This window comes from Schistocerca piceifrons, unplaced genomic scaffold (assembly GCF_021461385.2).
Source record: "Schistocerca piceifrons isolate TAMUIC-IGC-003096 unplaced genomic scaffold, iqSchPice1.1 HiC_scaffold_1243, whole genome shotgun sequence".
Classification (NCBI taxonomy): domain Eukaryota; kingdom Metazoa; phylum Arthropoda; class Insecta; order Orthoptera; family Acrididae; genus Schistocerca; species Schistocerca piceifrons.
Genome location: NW_025727063.1, coordinates 51,580 through 64,335, shown reverse-complemented (window position 1 = coordinate 64,335; position 12,756 = coordinate 51,580). Strand labels below are relative to the sequence as shown.

Genomic DNA, 12,756 nt, shown 5'->3' with positions numbered 1-12,756 from the left:
GTTCGTTATCCATAAGGAGTCTACGCCTCAGCGTCAATACGTTTATTTCCAATTATGACAACGTACAACTTTGATCTTTCTCCTCCCTTGTTAGGAGTAAAATAATGAATAGTCAATTTCGGGCTGTGCGCCATGCCAGTCTGTAGGCGCAAATATGCTCGCAAACGGAGAACTGCACTGAGTCCAGATTCAGCACGAAATACGAGAGGAGACGGAGAAAACCTCACGCTTATCGAGCAAATCCGGTGTGGTCTAGTGGCTAGGATACCTGGCTTTCACCCAGGAGGCCCGGGTTCGATTCCCGGTACCGGAACGGAAGTTTTTGCGCACACAACGCTCCATGTTTTGGCCTTCGAACTGTCGTTTGTCGCCCACCTTCCGAAGCTTCGACCGAACGTAATCGGGGAAAACAGGCACATGATGCAATTACTGTCGGCACCGGAATAAAGGGAGAAGAGGCACTGGTCCGTGGTTGGGCTGCTACCAGCGTCAGTGGGAAGTCGGTGAAGTCGCCAGTTGCGCCAGAAGCCAGAAATTACCGTAGTACGCCTACACACGCGTTCCAGTTATTTACATTGCTTGCAGCCGCTCCATCCACAACGAGCGTGAGCCCGGATAGCTCAGTCGGTAGAGCATTAGGCTTTTAACCTAGGGGTCCAGGGTTCAAGTCCCTGTCCGGGCGAAGATTTTAACGTTTCCGTAATGGCTCGTCTCGTAGCGATGGTAGCCCTGCCGTAATCAGTGCACGGAGTTCGTTTCCTGTCAACATTCTGCGCAGACCGGTTGGATTTTTCACGATTCCAGGGAAACTTGGGTTACGAGCAGTCGTGGCCGAGTGGTTAAGGCGTCTGACTAGAAATCAGATTCCCTCTGGGAGCGTAGGTTCGAGTCCTACCGACTGCGTCGGATTTTTCTTTTTTTTGTTTAAGAACAACGAGCAGAAAATTTCGCAGATTGCCTGTCGTTTTGGTACCTCTCCACACCTCGCCTCTCACAGCCGTTTATAGTGCCTGTCCTTTTGATAAGGGCGAATTCCAAGCGTCAGCTTTCGCGTCAGCCGAGCAAAGTCGGGACAAGTCGGGACATACTACAGGATGGTCTGCGTGGAGCTACGACGAAAAAAACCTTCATTTAACAGCACCTGGCTCACATACTCATACGAAAAAAACTAGCGCCATTTGCGGTGGCCGGGAATCGAACCCGGATCAACTGCTTGGAAGGCAACTATGCTCACCATTACACCACCACCGCACAGCCGCTGCTCGCAACGCCCCGCTGTGTCGGCTTCCTGCCCGCCAGCAGCGGCCCACGGTGATAGTAGCTGCAGGCGCTTTTCGAGGTAGGAGGGTGCATCCACACGCATTCGGGTAGCGCCTCCACGCACGCTGCGTCTTTGGGCAAGACTAGTCGCCGCGGCCGCAAGGTTACTCACACGATAGAGATGAGCATTCGTTTTAAGGCAGTGTAGTGGAGCACTCCGCGTGTGTAGCACTTTTTTCGGTTGTATCCGACGTCGCTGGGTGGCAATCCCACTTTCCCCTGCAGAAAAGTGCTCGGGAAGCACGGGCAGCTTGACGAGCATCGCTGGTTCAATGGCATGTGCCTCAGTAGTGCAGTAGGCAGCGCGTAAGTCTCATAATCTTAAGGCTTGCCGGCACGATAGCTCAGCGTGTTCGGTCTGAGAGTTATCTGCCCTCTGTAATAAAAGACCGAGTCAACGATGAACTTGAACGGGCGCCATCGGACGTCCGCCCCCAACAAATGCAACGAAAGAAATGAGAAGAAAAAAAAAAATTGGTGAATGCTCGCTTAGCATGCGGACGGCCCGGGTTCGATTCCCGGCCGATGCATCGTTCTGCTGTTCTCGCTATAATGCTGCCGCGCCGATTCCTCGCCTGAGCTGCGTCAGCCTCAGGAATGTATAGCAGGATTCGCTGTGAGAGGAACCATACACGCAGCACGCAATAGACCGTACTTGAACGGTCGTATGCTATTTCTGAACTCTGACGTCGGCCTGTCCCAACAGGCCGCTGTGTTCAGGTGCCGCAAGGGCGATGTACTGTAACCTCGGGCAGTGCTGCGTTCCGTTGAAAAAACTGCGGCAGCAGTTTAATCTAGCAAGTAGGGAAAGCACGTGTAGCAACACAACAGATTCTTGAGAAAGCGCGAACTGTCTATCTCTAATATGAGAGACTTACCAAGTTTCCTGTAACGTTACTTGCAACGTGCCTCGGTAGCGCAGTAGGTAGCGCGTAAGTCTCATAATCTTAAGGTCGTGAGTTCGATCCTCACCCGGGGCATTTAATTTGCTGTACATCATGGCTGAATTAACGGCGTTGCTGTTGCTAGGGAACGAACTTAATTGTCGTTCGTTATCCATAAGGAGTCTACGCCTCAGCGTCAATACGTTTATTTCCAATTATGACAACGTACAACTTTGATCTTTCTCCTCCCTTGTTAGGAGTAAAATAATGAATAGTCAATTTCGGGCTGTGCGCTATGCCAGTCTGTAGGCGCAAATATGCTCGCAAACGGAGAACTGCACTGAGTCCAGATTCAGCACGAAATACGAGAGGAGACGGAGAAAACCTCACGCTTATCGAGCAAATCCGGTGTGGTCTAGTGGCTAGGATACCTGGCTTTCACCCAGGAGGCCCGGGTTCGATTCCCGGTACCGGAACGGAAGTTTTTGCGCACACAACGCTCCATGTTTTGGCCTTCGAACTGTCGTTTGTCGCCCACCTTCCGAAGCTTCGACCGAACGTAATCGGGGAAAACAGGCACATGATGCAATTACTGTCGGCACCGGAATAAAGGGAGAAGAGGCACTGGTCCGTGGTTGGGCTGCTACCAGCGTCAGTGGGAAGTCGATGAAGTCGCCAGTTGCGCCAGAAGCCAGAAATTACCGTAGTACGCCTACACACGCGTTCCAGTTATTTACATTGCTTGCAGCCGCTCCATCCACAACGAGCGTGAGCCCGGATAGCTCAGTCGGTAGAGCATTAGGCTTTTAACCTAGGGGTCCAGGGTTCAAGTCCCTGTCCGGGCGAAGATTTTAACGTTTCCGTAATGGCTCGTCTCGTAGCGATGGTAGCCCTGCCGTAATCAGTGCACGGAGTTCGTTTCCTGTCAACATTCTGCGCAGACCGGTTGGATTTTTCACGATTCCAGGGAAACTTGGGTTACGAGCAGTCGTGGCCGAGTGGTTAAGGCGTCTGACTAGAAATCAGATTCCCTCTGGGAGCGTAGGTTCGAGTCCTACCGACTGCGTCGGATTTTTCTTTTTTTTGTTTAAGAACAACGAGCAGAAAATTTCGCAGATTGCCTGTCGTTTTGGTACCTCTCCACACCTCGCCTCTCACAGCCGTTTATAGTGCCTGTCCTTTTGATAAGGGCGAATTCCAAGCGTCAGCTTTCGCGTCAGCCGAGCAAAGTCGGGACAAGTCGGGACATACTACAGGATGGTCTGCGTGGAGCTACGACGAAAAAAACCTTCATTTAACAGCACCTGGCTCACATACTCATACGAAAAAAACTAGCGCCATTTGCGGTGGCCGGGAATCGAACCCGGATCAACTGCTTGGAAGGCAACTATGCTCACCATTACACCACCACCGCACAGCCGCTGCTCGCAACGCCCCGCTGTGTCGGCTTCCTGCCCGCCAGCAGCGGCCCACGGTGATAGTAGCTGCAGGCGCTTTTCGAGGTAGGAGGGTGCATCCACACGCATTCGGGTAGCGCCTCCACGCACGCTGCGTCTTTGGGCAAGACTAGTCGCCGCGGCCGCAAGGTTACTCACACGATAGAGATGAGCATTCGTTTTAAGGCAGTGTAGTGGAGCACTCCGCGTGTGTAGCACTTTTTTCGGTTGTATCCGACGTCGCTGGGTGGCAATCCCACTTTCCCCTGCAGAAAAGTGCTCGGGAAGCACGGGCAGCTTGACGAGCATCGCTGGTTCAATGGCATGTGCCTCAGTAGTGCAGTAGGCAGCGCGTAAGTCTCATAATCTTAAGGCTTGCCGGCACGATAGCTCAGCGTGTTCGGTCTGAGAGTTATCTGCCCTCTGTAATAAAAGACCGAGTCAACGATGAACTTGAACGGGCGCCATCGGACGTCCGCCCCCAACAAATGCAACGAAAGAAATGAGAAGAAAAAAAAAAATTGGTGAATGCTCGCTTAGCATGCGGACGGCCCGGGTTCGATTCCCGGCCGATGCATCGTTCTGCTGTTCTCGCTATAATGCTGCCGCGCCGATTCCTCGCCTGAGCTGCGTCAGCCTCAGGAATGTATAGCAGGATTCGCTGTGAGAGGAACCATACACGCAGCACGCAATAGACCGTACTTGAACGGTCGTATGCTATTTCTGAACTCTGACGTCGGCCTGTCCCAACAGGCCGCTGTGTTCAGGTGCCGCAAGGGCGATGTACTGTAACCTCGGGCAGTGCTGCGTTCCGTTGAAAAAACTGCGGCAGCAGTTTAATCTAGCAAGTAGGGAAAGCACGTGTAGCAACACAACAGATTCTTGAGAAAGCGCGAACTGTCTATCTCTAATATGAGAGACTTACCAAGTTTCCTGTAACGTTACTTGCAACGTGCCTCGGTAGCGCAGTAGGTAGCGCGTAAGTCTCATAATCTTAAGGTCGTGAGTTCGATCCTCACCCGGGGCATTTAATTTGCTGTACATCATGGCTGAATTAACGGCGTTGCTGTTGCTAGGGAACGAACTTAATTGTCGTTCGTTATCCATAAGGAGTCTACGCCTCAGCGTCAATACGTTTATTTCCAATTATGACAACGTACAACTTTGATCTTTCTCCTCCCTTGTTAGGAGTAAAATAATGAATAGTCAATTTCGGGCTGTGCGCCATGCCAGTCTGTAGGCGCAAATATGCTCGCAAACGGAGAACTGCACTGAGTCCAGATTCAGCACGAAATACGAGAGGAGACGGAGAAAACCTCACGCTTATCGAGCAAATCCGGTGTGGTCTAGTGGCTAGGATACCTGGCTTTCACCCAGGAGGCCCGGGTTCGATTCCCGGTACCGGAACGGAAGTTTTTGCGCACACAACGCTCCATGTTTTGGCCTTCGAACTGTCGTTTGTCGCCCACCTTCCGAAGCTTCGACCGAACGTAATCGGGGAAAACAGGCACATGATGCAATTACTGTCGGCACCGGAATAAAGGGAGAAGAGGCACTGGTCCGTGGTTGGGCTGCTACCAGCGTCAGTGGGAAGTCGGTGAAGTCGCCAGTTGCGCCAGAAGCCAGAAATTACCGTAGTACGCCTACACACGCGTTCCAGTTATTTACATTGCTTGCAGCCGCTCCATCCACAACGAGCGTGAGCCCGGATAGCTCAGTCGGTAGAGCATTAGGCTTTTAACCTAAGGGTCCAGGGTTCAAGTCCCTGTCCGGGCGAAGATTTTAACGTTTCCGTAATGGCTCGTCTCGTAGCGATGGTAGCCCTGCCGTAATCAGTGCACGGAGTTCGTTTCCTGTCAACATTCTGCGCAGACCGGTTGGATTTTTCACGATTCCAGGGAAACTTGGGTTACGAGCAGTCGTGGCCGAGTGGTTAAGGCGTCTGACTAGAAATCAGATTCCCTCTGGGAGCGTAGGTTCGAGTCCTACCGACTGCGTCGGATTTTTCTTTTTTTTGTTTAAGAACAACGAGCAGAAAATTTCGCAGATTGCCTGTCGTTTTGGTACCTCTCCACACCTCGCCTCTCACAGCCGTTTATAGTGCCTGTCCTTTTGATAAGGGCGAATTCCAAGCGTCAGCTTTCGCGTCAGCCGAGCAAAGTCGGGACAAGTCGGGACATACTACAGGATGGTCTGCGTGGAGCTACGACGAAAAAAACCTTCATTTAACAGCACCTGGCTCACATACTCATACGAAAAAAACTAGCGCCATTTGCGGTGGCCGGGAATCGAACCCGGATCAACTGCTTGGAAGGCAACTATGCTCACCATTACACCACCACCGCACAGCCGCTGCTCGCAACGCCCCGCTGTGTCGGCTTCCTGCCCGCCAGCAGCGGCCCACGGTGATAGTAGCTGCAGGCGCTTTTCGAGGTAGGAGGGTGCATCCACACGCATTCGGGTAGCGCCTCCACGCACGCTGCGTCTTTGGGCAAGACTAGTCGCCGCGGCCGCAAGGTTACTCACACGATAGAGATGAGCATTCGTTTTAAGGCAGTGTAGTGGAGCACTCCGCGTGTGTAGCACTTTTTTCGGTTGTATCCGACGTCGCTGGGTGGCAATCCCACTTTCCCCTGCAGAAAAGTGCTCGGGAAGCACGGGCAGCTTGACGAGCATCGCTGGTTCAATGGCATGTGCCTCAGTAGTGCAGTAGGCAGCGCGTAAGTCTCATAATCTTAAGGCTTGCCGGCACGATAGCTCAGCGTGTTCGGTCTGAGAGTTATCTGCCCTCTGTAATAAAAGACCGAGTCAACGATGAACTTGAACGGGCGCCATCGGACGTCCGCCCCCAACAAATGCAACGAAAGAAATGAGAAGAAAAAAAAAAAATTGGTGAATGCTCGCTTAGCATGCGGACGGCCCGGGTTCGATTCCCGGCCGATGCATCGTTCTGCTGTTCTCGCTATAATGCTGCCGCGCCGATTCCTCGCCTGAGCTGCGTCAGCCTCAGGAATGTATAGCAGGATTCGCTGTGAGAGGAACCATACACGCAGCACGCAATAGACCGTACTTGAACGGTCGTATGCTATTTCTGAACTCTGACGTCGGCCTGTCCCAACAGGCCGCTGTGTTCAGGTGCCGCAAGGGCGATGTACTGTAACCTCGGGCAGTGCTGCGTTCCGTTGAAAAAACTGCGGCAGCAGTTTAATCTAGCAAGTAGGGAAAGCACGTGTAGCAACACAACAGATTCTTGAGAAAGCGCGAACTGTCTATCTCTAATATGAGAGACTTACCAAGTTTCCTGTAACGTTACTTGCAACGTGCCTCGGTAGCGCAGTAGGTAGCGCGTAAGTCTCATAATCTTAAGGTCGTGAGTTCGATCCTCACCCGGGGCATTTAATTTGCTGTACATCATGGCTGAATTAACGGCGTTGCTGTTGCTAGGGAACGAACTTAATTGTCGTTCGTTATCCATAAGGAGTCTACGCCTCAGCGTCAATACGTTTATTTCCAATTATGACAACGTACAACTTTGATCTTTCTCCTCCCTTGTTAGGAGTAAAATAATGAATAGTCAATTTCGGGCTGTGCGCCATGCCAGTCTGTAGGCGCAAATATGCTCGCAAACGGAGAACTGCACTGAGTCCAGATTCAGCACGAAATACGAGAGGAGACGGAGAAAACCTCACGCTTATCGAGCAAATCCGGTGTGGTCTAGTGGCTAGGATACCTGGCTTTCACCCAGGAGGCCCGGGTTCGATTCCCGGTACCGGAACGGAAGTTTTTGCGCACACAACGCTCCATGTTTTGGCCTTCGAACTGTCGTTTGTCGCCCACCTTCCGAAGCTTCGACCGAACGTAATCGGGGAAAACAGGCACATGATGCAATTACTGTCGGCACCGGAATAAAGGGAGAAGAGGCACTGGTCCGTGGTTGGGCTGCTACCAGCGTCAGTGGGAAGTCGGTGAAGTCGCCAGTTGCGCCAGAAGCCAGAAATTACCGTAGTACGCCTACACACGCGTTCCAGTTATTTACATTGCTTGCAGCCGCTCCATCCACAACGAGCGTGAGCCCGGATAGCTCAGTCGGTAGAGCATTAGGCTTTTAACCTAAGGGTCCAGGGTTCAAGTCCCTGTCCGGGCGAAGATTTTAACGTTTCCGTAATGGCTCGTCTCGTAGCGATGGTAGCCCTGCCGTAATCAGTGCACGGAGTTCGTTTCCTGTCAACATTCTGCGCAGACCGGTTGGATTTTTCACGATTCCAGGGAAACTTGGGTTACGAGCAGTCGTGGCCGAGTGGTTAAGGCGTCTGACTAGAAATCAGATTCCCTCTGGGAGCGTAGGTTCGAGTCCTACCGACTGCGTCGGATTTTTCTTTTTTTTGTTTAAGAACAACGAGCAGAAAATTTCGCAGATTGCCTGTCGTTTTGGTACCTCTCCACACCTCGCCTCTCACAGCCGTTTATAGTGCCTGTCCTTTTGATAAGGGCGAATTCCAAGCGTCAGCTTTCGCGTCAGCCGAGCAAAGTCGGGACAAGTCGGGACATACTACAGGATGGTCTGCGTGGAGCTACGACGAAAAAAACCTTCATTTAACAGCACCTGGCTCACATACTCATACGAAAAAAACTAGCGCCATTTGCGGTGGCCGGGAATCGAACCCGGATCAACTGCTTGGAAGGCAACTATGCTCACCATTACACCACCACCGCACAGCCGCTGCTCGCAACGCCCCGCTGTGTCGGCTTCCTGCCCGCCAGCAGCGGCCCACGGTGATAGTAGCTGCAGGCGCTTTTCGAGGTAGGAGGGTGCATCCACACGCATTCGGGTAGCGCCTCCACGCACGCTGCGTCTTTGGGCAAGACTAGTCGCCGCGGCCGCAAGGTTACTCACACGATAGAGATGAGCATTCGTTTTAAGGCAGTGTAGTGGAGCACTCCGCGTGTGTAGCACTTTTTTCGGTTGTATCCGACGTCGCTGGGTGGCAATCCCACTTTCCCCTGCAGAAAAGTGCTCGGGAAGCACGGGCAGCTTGACGAGCATCGCTGGTTCAATGGCATGTGCCTCAGTAGTGCAGTAGGCAGCGCGTAAGTCTCATAATCTTAAGGCTTGCCGGCACGATAGCTCAGCGTGTTCGGTCTGAGAGTTATCTGCCCTCTGTAATAAAAGACCGAGTCAACGATGAACTTGAACGGGCGCCATCGGACGTCCGCCCCCAACAAATGCAACGAAAGAAATGAGAAGAAAAAAAAAAAATTGGTGAATGCTCGCTTAGCATGCGGACGGCCCGGGTTCGATTCCCGGCCGATGCATCGTTCTGCTGTTCTCGCTATAATGCTGCCGCGCCGATTCCTCGCCTGAGCTGCGTCAGCCTCAGGAATGTATAGCAGGATTCGCTGTGAGAGGAACCATACACGCAGCACGCAATAGACCGTACTTGAACGGTCGTATGCTATTTCTGAACTCTGACGTCGGCCTGTCCCAACAGGCCGCTGTGTTCAGGTGCCGCAAGGGCGATGTACTGTAACCTCGGGCAGTGCTGCGTTCCGTTGAAAAAACTGCGGCAGCAGTTTAATCTAGCAAGTAGGGAAAGCACGTGTAGCAACACAACAGATTCTTGAGAAAGCGCGAACTGTCTATCTCTAATATGAGAGACTTACCAAGTTTCCTGTAACGTTACTTGCAACGTGCCTCGGTAGCGCAGTAGGTAGCGCGTAAGTCTCATAATCTTAAGGTCGTGAGTTCGATCCTCACCCGGGGCATTTAATTTGCTGTACATCATGGCTGAATTAACGGCGTTGCTGTTGCTAGGGAACGAACTTAATTGTCGTTCGTTATCCATAAGGAGTCTACGCCTCAGCGTCAATACGTTTATTTCCAATTATGACAACGTACAACTTTGATCTTTCTCCTCCCTTGTTAGGAGTAAAATAATGAATAGTCAATTTCGGGCTGTGCGCCATGCCAGTCTGTAGGCGCAAATATGCTCGCAAACGGAGAACTGCACTGAGTCCAGATTCAGCACGAAATACGAGAGGAGACGGAGAAAACCTCACGCTTATCGAGCAAATCCGGTGTGGTCTAGTGGCTAGGATACCTGGCTTTCACCCAGGAGGCCCGGGTTCGATTCCCGGTACCGGAACGGAAGTTTTTGCGCACACAACGCTCCATGTTTTGGCCTTCGAACTGTCGTTTGTCGCCCACCTTCCGAAGCTTCGACCGAACGTAATCGGGGAAAACAGGCACATGATGCAATTACTGTCGGCACCGGAATAAAGGGAGAAGAGGCACTGGTCCGTGGTTGGGCTGCTACCAGCGTCAGTGGGAAGTCGGTGAAGTCGCCAGTTGCGCCAGAAGCCAGAAATTACCGTAGTACGCCTACACACGCGTTCCAGTTATTTACATTGCTTGCAGCCGCTCCATCCACAACGAGCGTGAGCCCGGATAGCTCAGTCGGTAGAGCATTAGGCTTTTAACCTAAGGGTCCAGGGTTCAAGTCCCTGTCCGGGCGAAGATTTTAACGTTTCCGTAATGGCTCGTCTCGTAGCGATGGTAGCCCTGCCGTAATCAGTGCACGGAGTTCGTTTCCTGTCAACATTCTGCGCAGACCGGTTGGATTTTTCACGATTCCAGGGAAACTTGGGTTACGAGCAGTCGTGGCCGAGTGGTTAAGGCGTCTGACTAGAAATCAGATTCCCTCTGGGAGCGTAGGTTCGAGTCCTACCGACTGCGTCGGATTTTTCTTTTTTTTGTTTAAGAACAACGAGCAGAAAATTTCGCAGATTGCCTGTCGTTTTGGTACCTCTCCACACCTCGCCTCTCACAGCCGTTTATAGTGCCTGTCCTTTTGATAAGGGCGAATTCCAAGCGTCAGCTTTCGCGTCAGCCGAGCAAAGTCGGGACAAGTCGGGACATACTACAGGATGGTCTGCGTGGAGCTACGACGAAAAAAACCTTCATTTAACAGCACCTGGCTCACATACTCATACGAAAAAAACTAGCGCCATTTGCGGTGGCCGGGAATCGAACCCGGATCAACTGCTTGGAAGGCAACTATGCTCACCATTACACCACCACCGCACAGCCGCTGCTCGCAACGCCCCGCTGTGTCGGCTTCCTGCCCGCCAGCAGCGGCCCACGGTGATAGTAGCTGCAGGCGCTTTTCGAGGTAGGAGGGTGCATCCACACGCATTCGGGTAGCGCCTCCACGCACGCTGCGTCTTTGGGCAAGACTAGTCGCCGCGGCCGCAAGGTTACTCACACGATAGAGATGAGCATTCGTTTTAAGGCAGTGTAGTGGAGCACTCCGCGTGTGTAGCACTTTTTTCGGTTGTATCCGACGTCGCTGGGTGGCAATCCCACTTTCCCCTGCAGAAAAGTGCTCGGGAAGCACGGGCAGCTTGACGAGCATCGCTGGTTCAATGGCATGTGCCTCAGTAGTGCAGTAGGCAGCGCGTAAGTCTCATAATCTTAAGGCTTGCCGGCACGATAGCTCAGCGTGTTCGGTCTGAGAGTTATCTGCCCTCTGTAATAAAAGACCGAGTCAACGATGAACTTGAACGGGCGCCATCGGACGTCCGCCCCCAACAAATGCAACGAAAGAAATGAGAAGAAAAAAAAAAAAATTGGTGAATGCTCGCTTAGCATGCGGACGGCCCGGGTTCGATTCCCGGCCGATGCATCGTTCTGCTGTTCTCGCTATAATGCTGCCGCGCCGATTCCTCGCCTGAGCTGCGTCAGCCTCAGGAATGTATAGCAGGATTCGCTGTGAGAGGAACCATACACGCAGCACGCAATAGACCGTACTTGAACGGTCGTATGCTATTTCTGAACTCTGACGTCGGCCTGTCCCAACAGGCCGCTGTGTTCAGGTGCCGCAAGGGCGATGTACTGTAACCTCGGGCAGTGCTGCGTTCCGTTGAAAAAACTGCGGCAGCAGTTTAATCTAGCAAGTAGGGAAAGCACGTGTAGCAACACAACAGATTCTTGAGAAAGCGCGAACTGTCTATCTCTAATATGAGAGACTTACCAAGTTTCCTGTAACGTTACTTGCAACGTGCCTCGGTAGCGCAGTAGGTAGCGCGTAAGTCTCATAATCTTAAGGTCGTGAGTTCGATCCTCACCCGGGGCATTTAATTTGCTGTACATCATGGCTGAATTAACGGCGTTGCTGTTGCTAGGGAACGAACTTAATTGTCGTTCGTTATCCATAAGGAGTCTACGCCTCAGCGTCAATACGTTTATTTCCAATTATGACAACGTACAACTTTGATCTTTCTCCTCCCTTGTTAGGAGTAAAATAATGAATAGTCAATTTCGGGCTGTGCGCCATGCCAGTCTGTAGGCGCAAATATGCTCGCAAACGGAGAACTGCACTGAGTCCAGATTCAGCACGAAATACGAGAGGAGACGGAGAAAACCTCACGCTTATCGAGCAAATCCGGTGTGGTCTAGTGGCTAGGATACCTGGCTTTCACCCAGGAGGCCCGGGTTCGATTCCCGGTACCGGAACGGAAGTTTTTGCGCACACAACGCTCCATGTTTTGGCCTTCGAACTGTCGTTTGTCGCCCACCTTCCGAAGCTTCGACCGAACGTAATCGGGGAAAACAGGCACATGATGCAATTACTGTCGGCACCGGAATAAAGGGAGAAGAGGCACTGGTCCGTGGTTGGGCTGCTACCAGCGTCAGTGGGAAGTCGGTGAAGTCGCCAGTTGCGCCAGAAGCCAGAAATTACCGTAGTACGCCTACACACGCGTTCCAGTTATTTACATTGCTTGCAGCCGCTCCATCCACAACGAGCGTGAGCCCGGATAGCTCAGTCGGTAGAGCATTAGGCTTTTAACCTAAGGGTCCAGGGTTCAAGTCCCTGTCCGGGCGAAGATTTTAACGTTTCCGTAATGGCTCGTCTCGTAGCGATGGTAGCCCTGCCGTAATCAGTGCACGGAGTTCGTTTCCTGTCAACATTCTGCGCAGACCGGTTGGATTTTTCACGATTCCAGGGAAACTTGGGTTACGAGCAGTCGTGGCCGAGTGGTTAAGGCGTCTGACTAGAAATCAGATTCCCTCTGGGAGCGTAGGTTCGAGTCCTACCGACTGCGTCGGATTTTTCTTT

The 12,756-nt window shown here is 52.2% G+C and overlaps 28 non-coding genes across 28 annotated transcripts; 23 read left to right on the top strand and 5 right to left on the bottom strand.

Annotated features, from left to right (window-relative positions):
- Nucleotides 1-241: 241 nt before the first annotated feature.
- Trnae-uuc lies at nucleotides 242-313 on the top strand. Its single transcript has one exon. It is a non-coding gene; the product is annotated as a tRNA-Glu (tRNA).
- A 296-nt stretch (nucleotides 314-609) lies between these two features.
- Trnak-uuu lies at nucleotides 610-682 on the top strand. The gene has a single exon. It is a non-coding gene; the product is annotated as a tRNA-Lys (tRNA).
- Nucleotides 683-821: 139 nt separating this feature from the next.
- Nucleotides 822-903, top strand: Trnas-aga. Its single transcript has one exon. It is a non-coding gene; the product is annotated as a tRNA-Ser (tRNA).
- A 276-nt stretch (nucleotides 904-1,179) lies between these two features.
- Trnag-ucc lies at nucleotides 1,180-1,251 on the bottom strand. The gene has a single exon. It is a non-coding gene; the product is annotated as a tRNA-Gly (tRNA).
- Nucleotides 1,252-2,227: 976 nt separating this feature from the next.
- On the top strand, nucleotides 2,228-2,300 carry Trnam-cau. Its single transcript has one exon. It is a non-coding gene; the product is annotated as a tRNA-Met (tRNA).
- A 308-nt stretch (nucleotides 2,301-2,608) lies between these two features.
- Nucleotides 2,609-2,680, top strand: Trnae-uuc. The gene has a single exon. It is a non-coding gene; the product is annotated as a tRNA-Glu (tRNA).
- A 296-nt stretch (nucleotides 2,681-2,976) lies between these two features.
- On the top strand, nucleotides 2,977-3,049 carry Trnak-uuu. Its single transcript has one exon. It is a non-coding gene; the product is annotated as a tRNA-Lys (tRNA).
- Nucleotides 3,050-3,188: 139 nt separating this feature from the next.
- On the top strand, nucleotides 3,189-3,270 carry Trnas-aga. Its single transcript has one exon. It is a non-coding gene; the product is annotated as a tRNA-Ser (tRNA).
- A 276-nt stretch (nucleotides 3,271-3,546) lies between these two features.
- Trnag-ucc lies at nucleotides 3,547-3,618 on the bottom strand. Its single transcript has one exon. It is a non-coding gene; the product is annotated as a tRNA-Gly (tRNA).
- A 976-nt stretch (nucleotides 3,619-4,594) lies between these two features.
- Nucleotides 4,595-4,667, top strand: Trnam-cau. Its single transcript has one exon. It is a non-coding gene; the product is annotated as a tRNA-Met (tRNA).
- Nucleotides 4,668-4,975: 308 nt separating this feature from the next.
- Nucleotides 4,976-5,047, top strand: Trnae-uuc. Its single transcript has one exon. It is a non-coding gene; the product is annotated as a tRNA-Glu (tRNA).
- A 296-nt stretch (nucleotides 5,048-5,343) lies between these two features.
- Nucleotides 5,344-5,416, top strand: Trnak-uuu. Its single transcript has one exon. It is a non-coding gene; the product is annotated as a tRNA-Lys (tRNA).
- Nucleotides 5,417-5,555: 139 nt separating this feature from the next.
- Trnas-aga lies at nucleotides 5,556-5,637 on the top strand. The gene has a single exon. It is a non-coding gene; the product is annotated as a tRNA-Ser (tRNA).
- A 276-nt stretch (nucleotides 5,638-5,913) lies between these two features.
- Trnag-ucc lies at nucleotides 5,914-5,985 on the bottom strand. Its single transcript has one exon. It is a non-coding gene; the product is annotated as a tRNA-Gly (tRNA).
- A 977-nt stretch (nucleotides 5,986-6,962) lies between these two features.
- Trnam-cau lies at nucleotides 6,963-7,035 on the top strand. The gene has a single exon. It is a non-coding gene; the product is annotated as a tRNA-Met (tRNA).
- Nucleotides 7,036-7,343: 308 nt separating this feature from the next.
- On the top strand, nucleotides 7,344-7,415 carry Trnae-uuc. The gene has a single exon. It is a non-coding gene; the product is annotated as a tRNA-Glu (tRNA).
- A 296-nt stretch (nucleotides 7,416-7,711) lies between these two features.
- Nucleotides 7,712-7,784, top strand: Trnak-uuu. The gene has a single exon. It is a non-coding gene; the product is annotated as a tRNA-Lys (tRNA).
- A 139-nt stretch (nucleotides 7,785-7,923) lies between these two features.
- Nucleotides 7,924-8,005, top strand: Trnas-aga. Its single transcript has one exon. It is a non-coding gene; the product is annotated as a tRNA-Ser (tRNA).
- Nucleotides 8,006-8,281: 276 nt separating this feature from the next.
- On the bottom strand, nucleotides 8,282-8,353 carry Trnag-ucc. Its single transcript has one exon. It is a non-coding gene; the product is annotated as a tRNA-Gly (tRNA).
- A 977-nt stretch (nucleotides 8,354-9,330) lies between these two features.
- Trnam-cau lies at nucleotides 9,331-9,403 on the top strand. Its single transcript has one exon. It is a non-coding gene; the product is annotated as a tRNA-Met (tRNA).
- A 308-nt stretch (nucleotides 9,404-9,711) lies between these two features.
- On the top strand, nucleotides 9,712-9,783 carry Trnae-uuc. Its single transcript has one exon. It is a non-coding gene; the product is annotated as a tRNA-Glu (tRNA).
- Nucleotides 9,784-10,079: 296 nt separating this feature from the next.
- Trnak-uuu lies at nucleotides 10,080-10,152 on the top strand. The gene has a single exon. It is a non-coding gene; the product is annotated as a tRNA-Lys (tRNA).
- Nucleotides 10,153-10,291: 139 nt separating this feature from the next.
- Trnas-aga lies at nucleotides 10,292-10,373 on the top strand. Its single transcript has one exon. It is a non-coding gene; the product is annotated as a tRNA-Ser (tRNA).
- Nucleotides 10,374-10,649: 276 nt separating this feature from the next.
- Nucleotides 10,650-10,721, bottom strand: Trnag-ucc. Its single transcript has one exon. It is a non-coding gene; the product is annotated as a tRNA-Gly (tRNA).
- A 978-nt stretch (nucleotides 10,722-11,699) lies between these two features.
- Nucleotides 11,700-11,772, top strand: Trnam-cau. The gene has a single exon. It is a non-coding gene; the product is annotated as a tRNA-Met (tRNA).
- Nucleotides 11,773-12,080: 308 nt separating this feature from the next.
- Nucleotides 12,081-12,152, top strand: Trnae-uuc. Its single transcript has one exon. It is a non-coding gene; the product is annotated as a tRNA-Glu (tRNA).
- Nucleotides 12,153-12,448: 296 nt separating this feature from the next.
- On the top strand, nucleotides 12,449-12,521 carry Trnak-uuu. Its single transcript has one exon. It is a non-coding gene; the product is annotated as a tRNA-Lys (tRNA).
- A 139-nt stretch (nucleotides 12,522-12,660) lies between these two features.
- On the top strand, nucleotides 12,661-12,742 carry Trnas-aga. Its single transcript has one exon. It is a non-coding gene; the product is annotated as a tRNA-Ser (tRNA).
- The last annotated feature ends 14 nt before the right edge of the window (nucleotides 12,743-12,756 follow it).